The sequence below is a fragment of the Miscanthus floridulus genome, chromosome 16 (assembly GCF_019320115.1).
Source record: "Miscanthus floridulus cultivar M001 chromosome 16, ASM1932011v1, whole genome shotgun sequence".
Taxonomy (NCBI): Eukaryota; Viridiplantae; Streptophyta; class Magnoliopsida; order Poales; family Poaceae; genus Miscanthus; species Miscanthus floridulus.
Window position 1 is genome coordinate 29245661 of NC_089595.1, and position 24830 is coordinate 29270490.

The following is a 24830-nucleotide window of genomic DNA, read 5'->3' on the forward strand; positions in this document are numbered from 1 at the left end:
CATCATTCTTCAATTGGAATCATCATGTTGATTTCATTTCACATTTATATGCTTTCTCCATGCATTATATAGATTAAACTCTCTTGTAAAATAAATTGCTAATTATGCATATGCCTTGCTTTCTACCATATGTATGCATATATTTAGGGGGAGCTTAGTCTATATAATGTGAGAGTCAAATTTTGTGATCCATTTCACTCTTTATACAAAGGGTCATGAAATTTGACCCTCCCTTGTGCTACTAATGTCTTCCTTTTCGGTGTTTGATGCCAAAGGGGGAGAAGTTGAAGGACCAAAGGCAAGCATCAAGTTAATGTCTACAAGTGGTAATGGTCCGAGAAAGGGAGGAAAGTGAATTATGGATTAGTCTAAGTAATGGGAGAAGGATTAGTCTAAGTAATGGGAGAATTTTTTTTAGAAAGCTAGGCCTTAATCCATAATATCATATGGGGACATTTGCAAGGGCAAGACAAGTTTTTAAGTAAAGTTTCAATTAGTATCTATCAATTAGTATCATATAACCTTGCCCTTTGCATTGCATCCTAGCAAGTAGGTAGTTTTTTAACTTCCGAATTCTTATTATTTGCTTGCTTTGGTCGTGTTGGCATCAATCACCAAAAAGGGGGAGATTGTAAGGAAAATGGACCCTTGGCCCATTTACTTTGGATTTTGGTGTTTGATGACCAACACAACCAAATTGGACTAATGAATTTGCAAGTGTTTATTTCGTAGTTCAATAGGGTGCAAGACGTCACTTGGACGAAGGCGACGTGGTGATCCGATGATCAACATCTCAAGCAAGACCTTTGAAGCACAAGAGAAGACCCAAAAGATCAAGCCAAGTCTAAGCATGAAGATTGGAACCAAGCCGTACGCAAGATCGTGAAGAAATGAGCTCACTGTGGTGACCGGATGCAGGACCGGACACTGAACAAGCAACCGGATGCTGCGACCGGACGCTGGGCAAGTGGCTCGGCAGACAGGCGATCGGACGCTGGCGGCAACCGACCGGATGCAGGACAGCAGCGTCCGATCGATTATAGTAAGGTTCCAGAGCGGTAAATCTGCGACCGGACGCATCCGGTGGCAGGCGACTAGACGCTGGCCAACGTCCGATCAGTATATTGCCGACTCAACGGTCGGGACGACCGAACACGTCCGGTCAGGACGATTCAGCGTCCGGTCAATAGCAGTTTTGCGGGAATTCGACCCCAACGACTACTTTCTCCGTGGGACTTATAAATACAACCCCCAACCGGCCATTTGAGAGTGGTGGAGCTGAGGAAACATACCAAGGGTGTTGATACACCATTTTAGTGATCTCCACATGCATAGTGCTTAGTGTTTTATTAGGTGATTAGCATAAGTGCTTTGCGAAGTGCTTAGGTTGATTCGACCACCGCTTATGCGCTTGCTCTAGGTGTTTGCCTAGTGTTTAAGTGAGGTTTGCATACCTCTTGCCACCCCGTGCTTGCGAGCACAAGTGTTGTACATCGGAGGGGCTTGAAGTCTTGCGAGATCACACCAACCGCGTTTGTGGTGTGGCCGCCACCGTGTACCAGAGGGAACAAGGCCCGCGGCGTTTCGGCCGAAAGCTTGATAGTGAAGACAGCGGGGAGCTTCCGGGAGAGGCTTGCCGAGAGGCACGTCGGAGACCCACTTCCGCGTGGGGAAGGCCCGAGGCTATCCACGGAGTTACCCGACCGGGAGCTTGGCCCTTGCGAGGGATTCCTTGCGAGGGGCTCCAACAAGGACTAGGGGGAAGCTTGTGCGCTTCTCAATACCTCAGTAAAAATACCAGAGTCATCGACGGGAGTTTGCATATCTCTACTTGGCTCTTTAGCTTCCGCATTTACATTGATTACTTTAATACATTTGCGGTAGAGATAGCAACACACTAGCAAAACCATAGTTGCACATCTAGATAGTTTATCTATTGCATCGGTTTTGCTAGGGTTAGAAAAAGAGGCCATAGTTTTAGAAGTTAGATTTTTAAGTTGCCTAATTCAACCCCCCCCCTCTTAGGCGTCACGGTCCCTTCACCTTCCTCATAGCCCAGGAGCACCATCGGTGTGCTCCTATCCTCTAGTTTGGTGAGGATCGGCTTTGTCTTCCTGACATGGCCAATGCAGCTGAATGTTTGGAGGAAGGACATGCTTGGCTTGTGCCCATACTAAGCTTCGAACGGCGTCATGCCCTTCAGGGCCTTTGTGGGCACACGGTTGAGGATGAACACCACTGTGGTCACCGCCTCACCCTAGAACCTTGCGTGCATGCTCTTGGCCTTCATCATGGATCGAGCCATGCCGACCATCGTCTGGTTCCGCCGCTCCACCACGCCATTCTGCTGTGGCAAGTATGGTGCGGTGTGGTGTCGCACCACACCCTGATCCACGTAGTACGCAACGAACTCTACCAAAGTGAATTCATCGTCGTGATCAGTCCGAAGCACGCGCAGCTTCTTGCCACTCTCCACCTCCGCACGCGCGTTGAACTTCTTGATCGCCTCTGCCGCCTCATCCTTGCTCGTTAGAAGTTGTAGCCACATATAGCGACTGCAATCATCCATGAGCAGGAGGAAGTACCAACGACCACCATTTGTGGCTACCATGATTGGCCCGCAGAGATCGCCGTGGACAAGCTCAAGAGCATCCGCCGTGCGATACCTGGCCACCTTTGGGAATGACAACCTCCTCTGCTTCCCGGCTAGGCAGCTGTCACATAGCTCGCCTACGTGCTTGATGTGGGGCAGCCCTTAGACCATCTTCTCTAGCCGATTGAGCGCATCAAAGCAGAGATGGCCAAACTAGGCATGCCACAACCATGGCTCCTCGGTGTGCCATGTTGCCAGGCACACCGGCTGCTCCACCTTCAAGTCGAGCAGGTACATCTAGTTCTAGGACCTCTTCTCCTTAGCAAGAAGGCGCTGCTCCTGGTCCCTGATCCTAAGGATGCCATCCTTGATCAGTACCTCGCTGCCGCACTCATCTAGCTGGCCAATGCTGATGATGCTTGAACGTAGCTGTGGGATGTAATATATATCTGTCAGCATGCAGTGCTCGTCGTTCTGGCACCTGAAGATGATGGTGTTGTGCCCTTGGATCGCCACCCTTGAGCCATCACCGAACTTCACCGCGCCGGTCATGTTGCTGTCGAGCTCAGAGAAGGCTTCCTTGGAGCCCGTCATGTGGTTGTTGGCGTCAGAGTCCAAGTACCACCGCTGCTCTTGCTTGCCGCCCACATGTCCAAGGTGGACTTGGGCGCATGGTTCGTCGAGGTTGACAGCCTTCAGAGCCTTGTCGTGCCCTTCCATAGCCATCACCTCTCCCTTCTCCTTGGCCTCAACGTCGTGTAGTGCACAGAACGTCGCCATCAGGAGAGTGACCTCATCATCATCATTAGCCTACGCTAAATGAGCTTTAGCCTTCTTCTCCTGCTTGCGATTTGGGCACTCCTTTGCTCAATGGCCCATCTTCCCACAACACCGGTAGGCGTCGGGGTCGACCTTCTTCTTCTTCTTCTCCGAAGAAGCCTTGCCGCAGCACTTGCCATCGCCACCATGCCTAGAGGAGGCTTCCCCGGACTTCTTCTCCTTCATCCAGGCAGCCCACTCCTCCTCTGTCAGCAGTAGCTTGTTGCTGTCCGTCGTTGTTGTGGCCTGCTCCATGCGCTCATCCACCACCCGCAGACGGCCAGTCACATCCTCAATGGTGAGGGTGGACAATTCTAGCATCGTCTTTATAGAGAGAGCGATCTGGATGTACTTCACCGGCACAGAGTGGAGGTACTTAGAGACCGTCTCTTCTTCGTCGATGGTGACGCCGTGGCTCCTCAGCTTGCTGATGAGCGACTGTAGGCGGAGGGAGAAGTCTTCCACCTACTCACCATCCTTGAACTTGAGGTTGACGTACTTCTGCTTCAATAGCTAGGTTGTCACTTTCTTTGCACGGTCGGAGCCAACGCGCATTGCTGTAATGGCCTCCCACGCTTCCTTAGCAGAGTTCTTCGCTCCCAACGGCTCCCTATACTCCGCTGGCACAGCAGTGAGGATAGCCTCCAACGCTGACATGTCGTCTTCTTCGTTGTCGGTGCCCTTGTCAATGGCATTCCAGAGCTGTCGGGCTCTGAGCTTGACCTTCATGGTCACCGCCCACTCGCCATAGCTGGTGTGAGTCAGCGTCGGTCAACTGGTGCTGCTAACCTCCTGCACCATGCGCACAACGACATCCCATCATGGATGGGTAGCCACAGCAGCGCCGCTGTTGTCGCCCATCTTCAAACCATCCATCATCGCCAGCGGTTAGTCCGGTGACGGCGCTTGTACGGCTCTGATACCACTTGTTGGTCCCAAGATCTCCCTCGCGGCTAAGCCGACCACTCACCGTCGTTGTCGACCACACACACTACAGCCGGAGGTAGAAGATAGAGGGAGAACAGAGCGCATACACACAGCACAAGCACCAGCATTGGCCGGAGCTCTACAGATGAGATGGCAAAACTGAACTCGCTCACTTTACTGAGTTGCAGTAGGAAGCTACATATACGACTCTACCCATCTAATCCTAGTACACAGACATGACAGGCTGTCATGCTGCTACAGTGACTATATGTGACAGTAGGGCTGACTTTGACGTCTGCCCCTGCTGTGGCTACAGTGCGGCAGGGAAGCCTTTCGGCGTCTGCCCCTGCCGCGGCTACAGTGCAGCAACATGGAGCCATTTCGGCGCCTGCCCCTGCCGCGCGTTAAGAGATGGGAAAGCAGCAGATTACTTTACAACAGATATATTGGTAGCTATCTCCCTTTGTTGATCTCCGTCTGCAGGAAATGTCTGCTGGCAAAAGTTCTTATGAAATTGATTATCATCATCTGCACAATGATCCAAATAGAAAATCTTGGGAAAGCGGACCAACAGATGCCATGGAAATCTCTTGAAATAAGGGACTCCAAGAAGAAGTAACCTCCTGAGTTGTGGTAGATTTGGGAGGATGTGAGGGACCTCCTCAAGACCTGTTTCAGAAATATCAACATCTTTCAAGGCTGTAAGATCATCAACCAAGTTGAGAATTTTGAGCTTGCTGCACCCACGCAAGGACAGGCACCTAATCCACGGTCCAGCGAGTGAGAACATTCTCAGGTTTGGATGCCCATGGATTTTGATACTTTCTAAGGATTTCCATGTTTGTATGTAAAGATCTTCGAGGCACGGTACCAGTTCCTGGAGAAACTCAAGGCTTAAGCCAGCACAATTAGAAAGATGTAGCTCTCTGAGGCATTTGGCTTTTGACCATGACCACGGGATTGACATTAATCTAATGCAGTCACAAATATGGAGCTGTTTGAGGCCTGTGGCTTCAGACAGGGACATTGGTAATGACATCAGTAGCACGTTGTTGATTAGCTTGAGTGTATCCAGGCTTCTCATTGCTTGGAACATGTCTTCTGGAAAAGATGTAATTTGGGACCCCTCGACATGAAGAATCAAGAGATTTGATAGTCGAGCCATGGAAGGAGGTAATTCTTTGAGATTGGAGCAATTCCTGAGAATGAGCTCCTCAAGGCTTGCCATTTCACAGAAGAATTCAGTAGGCAGAGTGGTGAATTTTGAGCCTAATAGATCAAGGTAGTGCAGATTGCTCTTATTGCTGCCATCTTGTTTTGTTAGCTCAAGCAAGGGAACCCCATTCATATCTAGGACTTGAAGGTTTCCGAGATGAGTAAGTGGTGATGTTTGTTTGTCAGAATTATTAGAACTAGTTGGCGATGGAGACAAGGTCGTCTCTAACTGGGAGCAGCCTCTGAGCGAGAGCAAGTAGAGATTTTGTAGATGGGAAAATGAAGGAGGGAGTGAATTTATAGGTGTGTAGGACAAATCAAGGACACGGAGGTGTGGGGTGAGCAATTTATCAAGACGAAATGTTGACATATTTGAACAGCCTCTCAAAATTAGGGTTGTCATCATAATATCTCGTGTTTCCCTTTACTCCCAATCCCATCTTCCATCATCATTCATAGATAAGACCAATCCTGGTGCTCTGGTTTGCCTCCATAGCCAATTCCAGCTTACATGCCTACCATCATTATTCATAAATGAGACCCATCTTAGTTGGTTGCTCTTCTGATGATGGTTAGCTAGTTCGTCTTTTTTGAGCCGGGGGACACCATCAGACAACTTCATATGCAGACCTACTGAATTCTTCACCAGTGAGCAAGGCTTGAATCACGACCTTTCCAACTTGGTGGTGCGTCTTGTTGAGAAGAGCAGCTCAGCCACCCAACAACGAACCAACTCATCAGAGGTAACAGGGCAGTCGTTGTCGTTGCTTCCTTGCAGTGGGTGGTAGAGGATGCCATAGTACAAGCAGTGCTGAGCTACATGGAGCCAAAACGCAATGTCTCCTTGGTCCTGGAGCATGCTATGGATGAAGCGAGCTGCATCCCGCAACGCCTCTTTAATCAACACAGTCCAATCTCGCTTATGAAGGTCATCAAAAGGCAGTGCATGGTAACATTATGGACTTAAATGCAATTCCCAGTGATCAACAATACCTTTATTACTAGCGTCTCCGCTTTTGGCGTAGACATCTTTGGAAGTGGTTGAGACAATCCATGGTCTAAGAAATGGTGACGGCCGCCGCTCACCCATTGTGAAAATCAACACGTCCAGTAAGATCGGAGCATGCAGGTTTTCTATCAGCAGTAGATGCCTCTTCCCTTGCAAGCCTTCTTTGATCCTTTCTACTATTGGAGGACCAAAAGGTCCAATGGGTCATAGCTTGCGTACTGTGCCGTAAGCATAGACCGATCTGATCCAAACCAGTAAATGTACCGCCATCCGAAAACCTGGAGCATCAGGTAGTCAGAGATTGCACCGTAGCCAAAGTAGCTATCTTCTGTGAAAAGTTGCCTGATGTCACCAGGCAGCAGTTTCCCGAGGTTTTTTTCCATTTCCATGAGGACCTCAAATGCCAATCTATGCTGGGCTGTACTGCTGCTTGTGCTTGTTGCGGCAGCGGGTGGGAGTCTCGCATGTATAAGAGCAAGTATAATAACACTTTTGAGCCGGCGAAGAGCAGTCCACGTCGACAAAAAAGACGCCACGGTAGGAGAGAGACTGTGGAGCGGGCGATTCCCTTCTCGCCGGCTGTAGCCGGCTGCAGCACAAGCCACGAGAAAAAAGCTTGTCTCTCAGCCCGCAATGCTTTGAACATCTGAACGTATATTGATCTGAGCATTAAATACTACAGCCAACCCTACAGTCTGCCCCACTATATCAGTCTTCGTTGCTGAAGGCTGCAGCAGACTGGTGAGTGATGTGGCATGGGTATGCAGCCTGTTGCCGGCGTTTTTATTAAACTTGCTCTAATGTGGTCGTAGGGCCCATATAGTTCATCCTTGGTGCGCTCGAATAAGAGCCTGGTAAGAGTCGGCACAAACGAAGCTGCAGGTCGTCCAATTCCGACCTTCCATATCACAGGGTGCTCCTTGGTCCACTCCCCAACCTTCTCTTCCAACGCTGGTATTTGACCCCATGGATTATAACCCCCGAGCCTCTCACAGAATACGCTTTCACCCCACCTTCAGAAAAAAAAAAGAGAGAGAGACAGCGGCACGTGTGCATAGGCCTTGTCAGTGCTTGCTCAAGATGTGATTGTAAATATAAAAATGTGAATTTTTTTTGGAGAAGGTGATATCCAATGATCAAATTAACATAACTTAATTTCTTGTACTTAGATTTATTTATCTGACAGACAAGTTAATCTTGCTACGTTTAACAAGCAAATATTAGTATGTTGCGAACACTGTGAATCATATTGGACAATGTCTTTATTCGGATCATTTGTTCCGTCGTACCGAGCACACCGAGCTGTTGTTTATCAATTAGCAAAAATATGTATGAACCATCCCCTGTCTTTGGTAATTAGGGTAGGATTTTTTTTAATTTTAATACTTTTTTGTAAACTAATTTTAAATCTAACACTGTTTATTTTTTTTTTCAAAACTAACATTTTTTGCCGCGCTTATTACCATGGCGCAGCGAAAAGCCTGTGCCGCGCCATGCATGGTGGCGCGGCGGGTGGCTGACGTGGCGACGACCAGAAATGCTGACCGGTGAAGTGGCAGGGCCGGCCGCGCCACCGATCTTGGCATGGCAGTGCCGTGCCCTGATCCGTGGCGCGGCAGAGCCGAATAAAAGCCCCGCGGCCAGTCCCGTCTGCCCGCGCCCGCCCGCGCCTGGCTGCCGCGCCCGCCGCCCGCCCGGCCCTGTGTTGCCACCTCCCTCCCTCCCTTCCCTTCCATTCCCCGGCCGCCTCCCTCCCTCCTCGTCCTCATTCAAGGTAATAACGCACTTTTATTTTCGTTTGAATGGTGGATAGGAATATTATGAATGGGAGTTAAGGTTGGGAGGAAAATTATGTTTGGAAACTATGGGCTACGGTTTGGAGGAATATATTAGTTTGATTTTGTCAATGTTAAGGTTAATTATTTAGTTAGAAGTATATTTACAATGTATATTTTTGTTGCTACAAGTGTTGGTTATATTATTTTAGTTGCAATGTAAATGATTATATTTTACATTAATTTGCGTTGTTTTGATTGATGTTTAATTTGAACCGTTTTATTAGATGGAAGATATGTTTCCGGAGCAGTTGTGGCGAAAATGGGGTCGTCCTAGAGAATTGTACCCCGACGAGTCTAGCAAAGATGCCCCCGTCCCTCCTGAACTCCCTGTCCCTAACTGTGACTGGTCGTCCGGCCGACGTGTTTCAATCGAGACATCCGGACATAGCGGCTCGTTGCTTCTACACATGTAGTCGTTTTAATGTAAGTAATTGTTTCCGTATGTTTTTTTATTCATTTGTATTACTAGGTTACTAATATTTTGTTAGAATTTTATTGTGTAGGCTCATGAGAGGTGCTTTTTCTTTTAGTGGATCAACGGTGCAGACAAGTTTGACCCCAGGTACCTCCTTTTCGATGATTGGTGGAGAGGGCGACATCCACGAGAGCACTTCGAGCGGTGGGTTCCACCTCCCCTTAACCCCCCTCCAATGATGGCTAAGGAGAAGCACTTAGCCACAGTTAGACGACTCGATGAACCTCCTCTGTGCGATTACGGAGATCGAGCTTGTGATAAACCCTGAGAATACGTTGGAGTTTGTGTGTCCAAACAAGCATGAAGTAAGTGCAAAGTGTATGTGTTGAAATGTTGAGCTATATGTGTTCATGTACTAATGTCACCTTATTTAGGTGTATTCAATGGCGAAGTGTCGTTTCAAGGAGTGGTTGTATGGTCCTAAGAACCAATGGCCAGAAGAACCTCCAAAGGCAAAGCAAAAGAAGAAAGAAAGGTTAATTTACAAAGCACCTTCAGTCAAGTGCGAATGTGGTGTTAAATCCAACTACGGTCTAGTCCCTTCGGAGCTTGGAATAGGCCATTATTGCGGCCATATGGTTGACTATGATGAGGTTGGTTATTTTTGTGGTAACCATGAAATCGTATTTTGTTTCTTTTGCTAAGACATATATGATATAATTTTTTGTTTGAACAGAGCACTAGAAAATGCAGGTGAGAATGTTATGATGGTCAAGCTAAGTTCTTGGATGAACTGAAGGGGAAGCAAGTAATTGCACGGAAGAGGGGATATGGACCTGACTACGTCAACCTATTCATTAAACATCACAAAGACAAGATGCATGAGTTTGCTAGACAGCGCGGTATTTGTAACCCGATCGATGTTGGGCTTGACAAATGGGGATTGGAGAGATGGATGACGTTAGAGGAGGAGAGGGCAAGGAAGGAGGCAAGGGAGGAGACAAGAGTACATATGCTGGTCTTGAACGAGCATGTTGTTGCATTATGTGCCAGTGAGTGCTTGAAAGCTTTTTTTCGTTGCCTAATTTTAAATGTAATATAATCGCGTTGCTAACTGATTGCATTTTATACATGAAGGGATTGGATGCATCGATAAACATGCTATAGAGGTGGCTCGTGCAAGGTACGAGGAAAAGAAGTTAGATGAGCATAGAAAGCGAGCTAGTCGCACCGTTGAATCACTGATTGTGTTGTCTGATGAGGGGGGCGAGGATGAGGACGACACTGGCAGACTCAGTGAGCTCATCGCTCTAGCAGAGGCGGACTTGCAGGCGAAGAAGGCTGATGATGACACTGGTAGACTCAGCAAGCTCATCGCTCTAGCAGAGGTGGGCTTGCAGGCGGAGGAGGCTGAGGATGACACTGGCAGACTAAGCAAGCTCATCGCTCTAGCAGAGGCGGACTTGCAGGCGAAGGAGGATAACGACGCGTTCTTCACTCAGGCCGTAGAGGCCGCAGATGAAGCAGAGGCTGCTTACGATAGGCAACATGGAGGTCAGAGCAATGCAGGTGAGCCTAGCCACATGAACGAGGAGGAAGAGAACGTGTTCTTGTCTCAGGCCGCAGATGAAGCGGAGGCCGCTTACTACAGGCGAAAGGCATATCAGGGCAACGCAGGTGAGCCTAGCCATAGCAACAGGGTTGTGGTTGAGGATTAGTACTCGGACGACGAGTTGCTTACTCAGTATGTTTCTGACTAAGGGTTTTTTATTGCGCCGTCTGTTAGTTCCATGCTTTATTAATGATCAATGTAGCTATGTACTAGAAATTCCATTGTGTTGTCTTATATTCCATTTGAACTATTGATGTATTGTACCCATGTATCATGTACTCAGATTACCCATGGTCGATCTTAAGTGATCCCATCCGTTTGTATCATGTGTTGAGAATTTCTAAAACGAACATAATCGAGTGAAATTATCTCGAATACTGCAACATAGCCCACTGGTTCTGCCATGCCATAGCCCAGGTTCTATCGTGCCATAGTCCACGGTGCGGCAGTGACACGTCATAGCCCACGGTGCGGTAGTGACGCGGACAGAAACTGACCAACCTCAATTGAGCTGCTATCGGTGCTGTAAACAACTACAAGTGATGTCGCAACCGTGCGCAAGTTGAAACGAATACGAAGCAAATAAATGGACGACAAGTTGCCACATAACATTTTCATTGGTTCATGAGTCTACAAGTTTCGGACGACAATATTCGTTCGAAATAAGTTCGACATAACGAACTAAGTCCCAGGAATGTAAGGATCCCTCGAATGCCTCTTAGAAACCTCATCGTCCGGTGGAAGAAGGGGGTCGTCGTACTCCACCTCAAGATGGGGGTACATCTGGTGCGGCGTGGGAGGGGCCATCCTATTACAAATTAATAAACAAAGGGTTAGAGTATTCAAATTAACAATATTCAAATTAACATTATGTAGCATTGCAAAATTTGAACTACTTGTTATGCAATACGAACACAATATAAAAGCACCTGCTGCCCTCGTCTTCTATGCCTGCTGGCCTTGTGACCAGATTCTTTGCAAACAGAGCAAAGATTCCTGCCACAGGTCTCGTTGAAGTCTCCCCCACCGTACATGTCTTCACCATACCCTCTCATAGCGTCCATGTCCCCCTTGAGTCACTTCTTCTTCCTCCTACCCTTCCCTACCTTCATTAGTTCCGGATGCGGCACGTAGTCATAACCATTATAAGGTGGCCACTGTGTCGGGTCAAGGTATGGCTCGAAGCTCATCTCCCAAATACTAACAGTGTTCGAACGGAGATACAAGGGTGGCATATATGGTAGATCCTTATAGTTGTACCCGCGAACCCTGCAGGCCGTGATCATACTGAGAGCAAGGGGCATGCATGATCTGAGGGATGTTGCAACTACACTCTACCTTTTCAAGATCAACTCGGTAGTTTTGTCCACCATAACGTTCGCCGCCCAAGCTTGTGCCACCCTTGCCCCATACACTAAAGATATGGCGGCGGGGTCCATATGGCTCGGCGGTGTGCTGCTTGGCCAATTCCTTGGCCTCCTTCCAATGTTTAGCTCCGACCTTTCCAAAACGCCCTTGCTCAGCTATATTCCTCTACGCAAGTTCCCACCTCTTCACAAAATATTTGTTGCACTTATGAAAGGAGAACTCAACAATTCTAGACATAGGCAATGATCGAACTCCAGTGAATACACGATTGAAGGACTCCGAGGAGTTAGTGGTCATGATGCCATACCTGAAACCCCCTCGTCATATGCTAACGCCCACTGAGCCTTTTGTTCAATTTACGCCTCTAACTAGGCCTTTTCCTCTTCATTTACCATCTTGTCTAGTTCTCTCTTTGTCTCCTTGAACTGGTGCTTTGTACGTACACAACATAGAGCCTTTACCTTGTCACATACCTCCTGCTTCTGCTGACGCCGCCAGAAATTAGCGGCAAAGTGTCTCATGCACCATCTATGCACTAGAGGAGGGAACCCATCTATATGCTCAGCTGCAGCATTAAGAAGCCCTGGGTGATGGTCCGAGATCAAACATATAGTGCGAGATGGGCCAAGCACTTGTACACATAGAAGCCGCATGAACCATGACCATGATTCATTGTTCTCTCCCTCTACCAAAGCAAAAGCCATTGGTACTATCTGGTCCTCAGAATCAACAGCAGCAACCATCATCAAGGTGCCCCTGTACTTTCCTATCAGGAAAGTGCCATCAACAAGTACGACTGGCCGACAAAACTGGAATGCATGTTCCAGTTTGCGCGAATGACCAGAACACACGATAGAGGACATGCCTCAACAGGTCCCGAAAACACATCCCTCCGGTGTCCACAAACCATTTCAAGCCAGGGTTGTAGTAATGCATTGCACATAAGATGCGGGGCACCCTGTTGTATGCTTCCTCCCAACTACCCCATCGAATCGCCAGGGCAATTTGCTTAGCACGCCAAGTCTTCCGTACTTCACATCGTACTTAACGAATCCAGATATGGACTGTTGTAAAGAAGACACCGAAATGTCGTTATTAGCCAATACGATGCAGACAAGTTCCCCCTATTTGATAGGCAGTGTGGGGTTCAACAACTTTACTTATCCTCCACTCGCCATCACTCTGTCTCTTTTCGTGCATTTAACCTCCACATACAACCATTTTTGCATATCACGTGGTACCTCAACTCCTGGTCCGAATGAGTGACGGTGTACGGCCTATGGTGGTACACAGCATAGTCCTGAAGGAAGAGCTTCATCTCTGACATTGTATTGAATATCATCCCCTTCCTAAGGGTTTCTTTCTCATGGTCATACAATGATTTTCTACACATCTGGAGACCGGTGTCACAAACTGCCATATCCATCATGCTGATATCCCTATAGTTCAGAACGCCCCTGAAAAGTGCATTCATCGACCTTAGTTGCTCAAGCTCAGTTGTTGTGTAAGGTGGTGGTGGAACATATTGCTACGCTTCGTTAATTCTGGCCCATGAATCATAGGGGGTATCATCTGCTGCCAAATCTGTGACTAGTCTACCCTGAGCCTGGATACCATGCAAAACCTCAGTTAGTACTAGTAATGGCATAGTGTGAACCGGTACTGGCATGGCATCAACCGGTGTTGGCATAGCATTTGTACCTCCTTGGTCATCATAAGAATCATCTGAATCACTACTAACTACACCACCGATCCTATCCTCCTCCTCCTGCTCCTCCTCTTCCCATTCGAACTCATTTACATCGAAGTCATTGCTTATACAGCCTACTACAGTTGAATGAAACTACTCCTGCGTCAACTGACCATCTAAATCCATGTTATCCTGAGTTGCTTCCCCTTTAACCCCTAATTCTTGTTCATTGCCTCCAACACCATCAATGGACGGGCCGCCCTGAACACCCTGCATCCTGTACCCATTCTCCACCACCACCTCAGCCATGGGCACATTGGAACTTTGGAGCACCCTAGTGTAGCGGGACTAGTGAGCAGGGTCGCACAAAGGCATGAGGAATAGTGTGCCCTAGTCTTCCCAGTATCAAACCTCCCCTTCTGTGTGAAATCACCGTCAAACTTTGCATTCAAACGGATACAAAGGTCGTTGAAGCTAGGAGGTTCATCAAACCATTCCAATTCTTCTTCCATATCCTCAAACATACCATCTTCTCTCCTAACACTTCCTCCATATAAAACTCTAACACAACAATCCATCTGCAAAAGCATTTCAAGAAACTTCATCAAGTCGTCGAAATCGTCGTACGTAATGTCCATAGTAATATTAATACCTATTCTAACTATAACTATACTAACTAATCTAATATTAACATCTATACAAGGCTAACTACAACAACTAATTAGACTAAATCCAATGTATAACTAGACTCACTAACTGTACTAACTAAACTACCTAACTTTACTATCTATACTAACTTACTATATTACCTATACTAACTAAACTAACTAACTTTACTAACTATACTTTATTAATTATACTAACTTTATTTATTTTATTAACTTACTATACTAACAATGTCAATTCAATCAATAAATACACTAGGGGAGTACCTCGCGGCAGCGATGCTCGTCCTCGCGGCGGTGGCGCGCTAGACCGGGCCGGGAGGCGCGAGCGCTGGCCTTAGCGGGCGCAGCGGGCAGCCGCCGTGCATGGCCGGAGGGGGTGGCGCGCCGGCGTGTGGGCGTGGTGGCCGCAGCGGGCGGCCGGCGGCCATGGCGTGCCGGCGTTCGTGGCACGGCGGCCGGCGTGCTCGGCGGCGGGCGCGGGCGGGCGCGGGCAGGCGGGCTTGCTGCTCGGGCAGGCGGGACTGGCCGCGGGGCTTTTATTCGGCTCTGCCGCGCCGCGCGGCAGGCCCTGCCACGTCACCGGTCAGCATTTCCGGTCGTCGCCACGTCAGCCACCCGGCGCGCCACCATGCATGGCGCGGCATAGGCTTTTGGCCACGCCATCGCAATAGGCGCGGCCAAAAGTGTTAGTTTTGAAAAAAATATAGTGTTAGATTTAAAATTAGTTTAAAAAGTGTTAAAATTAAAAAAAATCTAGGGTAGTAGGGGCCAATAGACTGCACTAGACACCAGCAGTGCAGAGCAACGAGGGGCACACAACATAGTATATCTGGCATGGCCACATATTCCTGTGCACTTACCCAAAATGTGTACATAAAAGTAGTTCATGAAAACATATGTAAGAACAATAGACTGGATTACAAAAGCAAAATAGAAACCATGGCCCTGTTCGCTTCTCTTATAATCCGTCTTTTTCAGCTTGTTTTTTAAACTGGAACAGTGTTTTTTTTCTCACAACAAATCAGGCAAAACAGTGTTTCGTCTTGTTTTTTCAGCGAAGCGAACGGGCCCCATGTGATTGCTCTTTTGTTTTGCTTCCAATTCATCATTTTTCAAACGATTAACTGCTCAAAGTCTCCTACAGTTTAAAGTGCAGCAGCTGCCATTAAGGCATTAGTTCAGTTATTTTTCCTTTCCTTCAGCAGTGCAATTTGTTCAAGATGGACAAAGGACAGTGACCTCCTATATATTTACGATAAAAAAACAATTAGTTTCTGGCATGTTATCGGTTCTTTACTATTGTATATACTTGATGTATTTTTATAACTATTGTTCATGAATCATGATTTTTTTGGTAAAGTCGTACAGATGGATTTTTTATAACTATTGTCATGTTTTTTATTCCAGTCACAAATGCTTGACACATTTGGCTCTAAACAGTCCTTGATGCATATATTTGACTATTAATATTTTCTAGAATGTGTTTCTAGTATCCTCCAAATTTATGATATTTTTCAAGTGTTTTCAGTTCAAATCCAGATATATATCATGCCTGTCTCCAAACTAAAGATTTAACGGTTATTAATATTTGTAGCTTTTATTATAAGGTTTTACCAAAGGTTTATCATAAATGACATGTTTTTGTAAGGAGTAAATAAGATCTTAATCTTCCTAGTGTTATATCATTGCTTCATCAGGGACAGTAGAAAAAAAAAACAAACCCGTTGACAAGAACAGTAAATTAGTGTGTGATCACGCACCATAGTAGGTCATTGATGAGTCTGTCGACCAAGTAAAAGACTTCTTCCTCCATTTACGTCCAGTTCTGTCTGCTTAGGCGTGGATACTTAATCCCACCTGGAACATGCAAAGCTGTAACCATTTTGTTTCCATCCAGTGATGAACGAAACTATGCATGCAACTATAATAGACTACAGGCATCATGCAGGAGAGAGGCAAATGGTGTATATATGCTAGTTGGAAATTACATACTCTATACTTCCCTAGACCTACGATATATGTGTTGTGCAATGGGTTCATGTCAGACATATCGACCCGGAAGAATGAATCATACTTTGAAATTATGTATTGTAATAACTCTTTTTTCGAGAACTCTGGTTTGTAACATTATCTCCTTTGCAGCCTGTCTTGTGATGTGTTGTACTAAATTCTGATATGTGATCCTATATTGTAAAAGTTGTTAAATCAGGGTCCCTCAGGGACATTTTCATATACTACCAGTTTTATATAAGTTCAAATGCGTATGAGCTGAATATGTAACACCATAAAATTTGCTCTTTTCAAAAAAGATATAAATTGATTTAATTTTGTATTTTGTGCTCATGAAATATAGGAAAAAGAATATTTTTTATTATATTAAAATTCAACATAAGGAGTAGCAACTTGGATGTGCATTTGATTTATTGCAATGAGTGGTTGAATCCAAAATTCAAAATAAATTCAAAATGCTTTTGAAAATGAATTTGAAAATGGCTTTGAAATAAAAAAAGAGAGAGAATTGGAAAATAAAAGAGTTTGCAAAAGTTCAGTTTGGAAACCTCCCAAAAGTTCTCATCTTAAAAAGTATATTTGAATATATTTGAATTTGATTTGAATTTGGATTTGAAAATGTGTTTAAGAAAAAAGGAAGGAATTTTTCCTCACTCTCCCTCCTTTCTCGGCTTCTGGCCCACCGGCCTGCTTAGCCCGGCCCTCTTCCTTACCCCTCTCTCCCTCGTGGCCCAGCTCACTCGGCCCGCACTGGCGCGCCCCTCTCGCGCCATCTCTGGCCGCTAGCCCTGCACCCCTTCGCTCGCTGATAGGTGGGCCACCCATGTCAGTCTCATCTTCTTCCTCTCGTCGCCAACGTGGACTCTGCCGCTACCAACTCCGCCTCCGCCCTGTCTCCTCGCCTTGGCTTACGCCTCAAGTGCCGAGCCCCCATAAATAGCACCCCGAGCTGCTCCGCCCTCGCCTAGACCTATACCGAACTCTAATCGCCGCAGCCACCGCCTCTCTCAAGCTTCGCAGCGCGCCGCAACCCTAGCCCGCCGCCGCCGAGCGCATCTTGTCGCTGCCGTGCCTCGCCGTTGCATCGAACCGCTCCCTGGCCTTCACATCTCGATAAGGAAGCCCCGGTGCTTTGCTTTTGCCCTCTCATTTTCCTTCTCTATCCATGCGCCATCGCCGAACCAAGTCGAGCCACAAGATAGCGCATGCCGCCGTATCCGTTCATCCCCTGCTTCAACCAATACCCCCATCGATTTCGCCGTAATCTGCTCTATCTCCCCATGTCATCAGTTGAAGCAGTCGTAACCCATAGGCCCTTAACCAGTTATGCCGGCGAAGTCCAAGCGCCGCCTTCCATGACGTCGCCGCCAAGCTCGCCGCCGGCCACGCCACCCGCTCTCTCTCTCTGATTTATTTCCAACCGTCCGATCTGTGATCAAGGGCCAAGATTAGAAGATACCTCTTCGGTCCATGAGCACAGTGTAGACCAAGCGCACCGTCTACGTTAGCACGCCATGCAGGTAGACCACCGTGAACCCGCCACTCAGAAGCTGCCGCCTGTCGCCACGTGGTATCCGCGTCAGCAGAGACCCAGTCAACCTGGCTGTTTTGCTAAAGAGACCATGCAGTTTTCTCCAATCAACCCGCGGTCCACCCTCTCTTGAAAATAATTCAATCAATGCCCCTAGTTTTTATGTTTTGACCCCTGTGTTTTTCCAAAAATGACGTCGGGTCCACAAGACTGTTTTAATTCGGTTTTTAATTATTTTTAATACAAAATTAATTTCAAAATATTTACAAAATTGCCATTATCTTCATTAGGCCATATCTTCTCTGTTTTAACTCCAATTTCACCCGTTCAAGTTGCGTTAGATTCGTAATTGAGTAATCTACATGTTCATCCGACTATTAAATATATTTTTAACTTTTGAAATTTGAGGTTAGATTTAATCTATTATTTTATTAAAGGAAATCTTGTTTAATTCATAACTTTTTCGTAATAGCTCCGATTAGAGTGCTTTTCGCGTCAGTGTGTTCGTAGCAACGTGTAGAACATCTTTAAAACCTTTTTACTTGTTGTTTCATATGTTTGGTGTATTATTCTAATTTATATCCATTGTTTGCTTTGTGTATCATTGCATGGATGCTTGTGTGGTGCTTTATGATCTTGGCCAGTCGGTGAGTTTTATGTGGTGATCGAGAGGCAGTTCTTTGGAGGCTACGAATCAAAAGAAGAGGATCTGAGTTTAAGGCAAGTATAGCATGGGATCTTCCTTGTTGTCCTATATACCTATAATCATTTAATTCATGTTGCATGTGTCTACCTTGACTACCACTAAAGATATCCTAGTCTTTTGTACTTGTACCTTGATACCTTTGGGTTATTTCATTGGGTAGTATGATGCTAGTGCTCAACCAAAGCCATGATCTTGTAACTTGACTAATGGTATATGCAATAAACATTAAAAGATGTTTTTTAACAACATGGAACAAGGGGACTAGAGCATTGGGCTATTTTATGGTGCTCTAGATTCCTCTCCCTAAGGACTTATCTATAAGCGAACATCTGGGACTTACAGTATAGCTGTGAGGGATACATGGCTCTAGCTTTAGCTCAGTACAAGGACCTTTTCTAGGTTGTTAGAGGTTACCTTTATAGCACAAAAGGGGTGTGTTTCAGGTTGGATATAGTGCGGCCTTTGTCCGTCAGTGTATAGGCTGCGCATTATTGTGCTTGTCGAAAGGGGAGCCCTACATTCACAGGACACAAAAACCTAGCGGCCCTAACTTGTTAGACGAACCTTTGAAAGGCTTCATAGTGAACCCTGTCGACCTTCCTTGAAAGCGGGTCAAGAGATTTGCTACCTCAGGCAAAAGGGTAAATCACGACTCACAGTGAAAGTGTACAACCTCTACATAGTGTAAAACTAGTATATCCGTCGTGCTCACGGTCATGAGCAGCCTTGGACCCTTACGTAATAGATGATGAACACTGATGATTCTGATGATAAAGATGTTCATTAATGGTTAATTGTTTATGCTATTCATTATTCATATTTACCTGATCATGTGTTTATATGGGCTTGTGAATAAACTTGTTGCCACCCAATTGCTAAAAGATGACTCATTAAAAGCTAATTGTAGTTAAACCAGTGTCAGCCTTTTGAGCCTCATAAACCCCATATTATATTTGTTGAGTATGATATATACTTACGCTTGCTTTATTTTTCAATTATTTGGATAAAATTTTGGATGGGTACCAAATTGCTAGAGTTTGGAGGAATTAGGCTTGTGATCAACCAGTCAGTTGTCCCTGTGGAATTAGAGTCTTCACCTGAAGATCGGAGTTGTCTTTTCGTTGTTTGCTATCTAAGGTTATATCATTTATACTAAGTATGTTATATATTAAGCATTGTCTATTGATATTATCTTTATTTGTAGCTATATGTGAGTTTTGACTTTCTGGGCTCACATATGGTGTGTATCTGGTTTTGTCCTTAAAACCGGGTGCTACAAAGTGGTATCGGAGCAATGCTGACTATAGGACGCAAGCCTAGTAGAAACTGGTCGTTCTAAGGTTTAGAAGTTGCTACAAAAACCCTTGCTCTATGAACCTTTATATTTTCTTCTCTACTATATCTCTACCCTTGTTATTCATCTTTACATTGGTGCTTATTTTAAAGTCTTTGTTCTTATCTTCACTTCTTGATTTGATATGCTTTTAGAACTATTCCTCACCACCTTCTTACGTAATCTGAAGATGAGTGTTAGGATTGTTACCCCTAGTACAATGAGGACGATAGTATCTCAAGTTGTGTTAATGATTGAGTTGTGCACCTTTATTACTTTGTTGAATTGTCATTATGCTTATGCTTGCTTAGAATCTTTGTAATGACTACAATGATCTTGTTGGGTGTCTCCATAATTTTATTTAGTTTATAGGCCTAAGGTATAAGGATTAATGGAATAAATAGTTGGGTTTTGATTATCTCTTGTTTCCTCTATCCTATCTTTTTGGAGCAGCCTGCACTCTTCGTCTTATATCTCTGTTTTTAGGACCAAAAGTCATGAAAAAAATTCTGGACAATAGTAGACTTCAATATCTTTCTCCAACTACAAGAATCACCCTGATAGCTATGTTGGTTATGGAGTTATGGAAATCACAAGACGATGCACCTGTGCTGTTTAAAACCTAGAGCAGTTTCTGTTGTGTACTATTTTTGACTATCTGAACTACAGAATTTGAAAAAGTGTTCTATAAGAAAGTTGTGGAGAATTTTATAAGATTTCCAATGGTATAAGCTACAACTTCATTGGATTAACAGAATGAGAGTTACAACTGTTTTACTGTGCTGCTGTTTTTCTACTCACGAGAAATTTCAGATTTCTTGTTCATGCCCATACATGAGAGTATCATTGGGATGTCAGAACGTCTTGATACTAGTTAGCTCATCTGGAAGAAGGTGCAAGCTACCCTTTTTGTGTCCCCTAGTTGATCTTTTCTTAAGGGGGGTAGCCAAGTTGAATGATTTGTAAGATGAAGTTTCTTACATTCTAGCGCTTTGTTTGGAAGTATTAGTTATCTCTGGGATTTGGTCTTCTCTTGTCTCTATTGCCATCAATCCTATCTTGTCATCTCTTGAAGCTACAATTAAGGATGTTATGAACGACGGAGTTCTAATTCATACATACTGAAAACATATGGTTGCTACCATGAGAAGGTGCTTTTTGCGTCCGGCCAACTCCAGGGCGTAGCACAAGACTGGTGGGAGTCTTACTAGTATGGACATCCCAATAATGCTGGACAGATCACCTAAAAGGAGTTTAGCAAGAGCTTCATGTCCTACCACCTCCCGTTAGGTGAGGTAGAACTTAAGCAAGAAGAGTTCCTCAACTTGAAGAAAGGATCTATGACTATGTGTGAGTTTCGTGATATGTTCACTCAGTTGTCGCGCCACGCTCTAGAAGAAGTGGATAGTGATGCTAAGAAGCAAAAAAGTTTTTTTTGAAAGGACTGAATGATGGAGATCAATTGCAGTTGATGACTGTTGTGTATCCTGATTTCAAAACATTGGTGGACAGAGCAATTCTAATTGAGAACAAGCGTCGATAGATGGAAGAAAAGAAGAGAAAGCGTGACCTTCAACGCCAGTTAAGAAACAGTCGTCTTGGTTTTGCTACACAACCAAAATATCAGTCGCACCCTATGAATTTGTTTGGGAATACAGATCAGGATCAGTATCAGCAACCCAATGATGAAGTGCAGCATTTTAGCTCTCAGAAGCCATGTCTGTCATCTCCTACTATCACTTTGATGAAGACCAATAATTCTACTAGTGAGGAAGATTATGATTGTGGTAAGGTTGAGCCCTATAAGAACGATTGTCTTGAGAAGTTTGCTGAGAGTAATCCAAGCCATAATCAACTGCAGCAGGAGCCAGAATAGAATATCCATAAGGAGCAGGTGCAAGGCAATCAGATAAAGCGAAACTACATTCAAGGCAGGTTGAACAATGTGGATCTAATTACCACTCATGGAGCTAAGGAGGTCGTTTATGGTTTGGTTGCAGTAAGCTCAGACACTGCTATGGTGTTGTTTGACCCTAGTGCATCACATTCATTCATCTCTAGGGAATATGTGGAAGAACATAAGATAACTATGCTTCTGATGAGGAAACCCTTAATAGTTAACTCTCTAGGAGAAGAAAAGAAGGCAAACCGCATATGCCAAAAGTTAGTCTAAACATAAAAGGGAAGAACTTCGAGGCAAACCTTATTGTTTTGGAGTTAATGGACATTGATGGTATTCTTGGAAAGGGGTGGTTATCTGCTTGTAAAGGAGTAATTAAGTATGCTCAGCATTCGGTGCTTCTAACAACACCGTCAGGAAAAAGAATTGAGTATGAGGGTATTCGATCTGCACCTAAGGAATACGAGGATGATCTATTGGAAAGGGTGTACACTAAGGATAGTAAAGTGGATTGTGAGTTTTCAGATGTCAATGTATAGGAACAAACGCCTTTGGAGGAGATCAATAAGATAGACAATCACGCCTATGCAAACTATCTAACTAAGAAGGGTCTGAATGGTCAAGGTGCCATATGAAGTTTAGTTATGCTCTCTAGCTCTCACTTGGAAGAATCGATTAATCTGATAAGGAAGGTGGTACTCAAGGATGTAAGAGAGAACTTAGAGTTTTCAATGAGGTTTGGTTAGAGGTTCAAGGGAGGTTTATCCAAGATCATCAAGATATTGGTAGAGCTATTGAAGAAGCTTTTAAGTTTTCTTGGATCAAGAGACATCAGCTAAGTATTTGAAGGAGTCCAAGAAGAGGTTGAAGTAAAATCTAAGTATTAGCTTTGCTAGTTCAGGACAAGAGTTTTTCTATCTACAATGATGCACCTTGTCAAGGTGTGGGATGTGTCCTTATACAAGAAGAAAAGTAGTGGTTTGTTCATTAAGTCAACTAAGGAAGCATGAATTGAACTACCTAACATGTTATCTGGAGTTATCCATTGTGAAGCATGGAGGTACTGTCTTTTTGGAAGTAAAAGTGATATCTAGGAGGATCACAAGAATCTACCGGACATCTTCACTAAGTTGGTCTTGAGCTTGTGATATCCTCGTTGGAATGAAATTGATTATGACTTGGAAAAGCGTTGTTGCTTGGAGAAGCAAAGTCATGGCCAATGCCCTTAGCAACGGAGAATTGTGCTAAGAAGGTTCGGGTGACACCAAAGACTAAGAATTGTATTCCAAGTTCGAGCAACTTAACCAAAATCATTAATATTTTGAAGATTGGTAGTAGAATCCCTTTCTGACCAAGAGATTTATCAGGCTTCATTGGAAGATGGATATTTTAAGAAAGAGAATTGGTATTATAGGGAAGGTGGCCTAGTGATTGGAGATACCTGAGTATTGTTTGAAGTATCTGTCAGAATCTTAGAATTAGTTTGGCAAGTTACTTGGAGTAAGATTAACAGGTATGCAAAGTAAAGTGGAATCCTTATCAATAAGATGGAACTACACGAGGAAGTAAAGAAGAATCTAAAGACGGAGTATCCCTATCTCCTAGTCGACGCCTTCTGAATCTCGGGGTCAAGATTCATCTTAAGGGGGATAGAATTGTAACACCCTAAATTTTGCTCTTTTTAAAAAAGATATAAATTGATTTAAGTTTGTATTTTGTGCTCATGAAATATAGGAAAAAGAATATTTTTCATTATATTAAAATTCATCATAAGGAGTAACAACTTGGATGTGCATACATGCTGGTGCATTTAATTTATTGCAATGAGTGGTTGAATCCAAAATTCAAAATGAATTCAAAATGCTTTTGAAAATGAATTTGAAAATGGCTTTGAAATAAAAAAGAGAGAATTGGAAAATAAAAGAGTTTTCAAAAGTTTGCAAAAGTTTAGTTTGGAAACCTCGCAAAAGTTCTCATCTTAAAAAGTATATTTGAAACTATATTTGAATTTGATTTGAATTTGGATTTGAAAATGTGTTTAAGAAAAAAGGAAGGAATTTTTCCTCTCTCCCTCCTTTCTTGGCTTCTGGCCCACCGGCCTACTTAGCCCGGCCCTCTTCCTTACCCCTCTCTCCCTCGTGGCCTAGCTCACTCGACCCACAATGACGCGCCAGCCCACGCGCGAAGCCATGCACCTACCTCCCTCTCACGCCATCTCTGGCCGCTAGCCCCGCACCCCTTCGCTCGCTGACAGGTGGGCCACCCATGTCAGTCTTGTCTTCTTCCTCTCGTCGCCAACACGGACTCGGCCGCTGCCACTTTTGCCCCATCTCCTCGCCTTGGCTTGCACCTCAAGCTGCCGAGCCCCCATAAATAGCGCCCCGAGCTGCTCCGCCCTCGCCTAGACATATCCTGAACTCTAATCGCCATAGCCGCCACCTCGCTCAAGCTTCACCGCGTGCCGCAACCCTAGCCTACCGCCGTCGAGCGCATCTTGTCGCTGTCGTGCCTCGCCGTTGCATCGAACTGCTCCCCGGCCTTCACATCTCGGTAAGGAAGCCCCAGTGCTTTGCTTTTGCCCTCTCTTTTTCCTTCTCTATCCACGCGCCATCGCCGAACCAAGTCGAGCCACAAGATAGCTCATGTCGCTATATCCGTTCATCCCCTGCTTCAACCAATACCCCCATCGAGTTCACCGTAATCTTCTCTATCTCCCCGTGTCATCAGTTGAAGCAGCCGTAACCCATAGGCCCTTAACCAGTTATGCCGGCGAGGTCCGAGCGCCGCCGTCCATGGCACCGCCACCAAGCTCACCGTCGACCACGCCACCCACTCTATCACTCTCTCTGATTTATTTCCAACCGTTCGATCTATGATCAAGGGCCAAGAATAGAAGATACCTCTTCGGTCCATGAGCACAGTGTAGACCAAGCGCACCGTCTGCGTCAGCATGCCGCACAGGCAGACCACCGTGAACCCGACACTCAGAAGCCACCGCCTTTCGCCACGTGGTCTCCCCGTCAGCAGAGACCCAATCAACCTGGCTATTTTGCAAAAGAGACCCTGCAGTTTTCTCTAATCAACCCGCAGTCCACCCTCTGTTGAAAATAATTCAATCAATGCCCCTAGTTTTTATGTTTTGACCCCTGTGTTTTTTCAAAAATGACACCAGGTCCACAGGACTGTTTTAATTTGG

The 24830-nt window shown here is 45.2% G+C and overlaps 1 pseudogene; it reads right to left on the bottom strand.

The window, feature by feature from the left end:
• Nucleotides 1–3460: 3460 nt before the first annotated feature.
• LOC136510493 (uncharacterized) lies at nucleotides 3461–8299 on the bottom strand (annotated as a pseudogene).
• Nucleotides 8300–24830: the final 16531 nt, after the last annotated feature.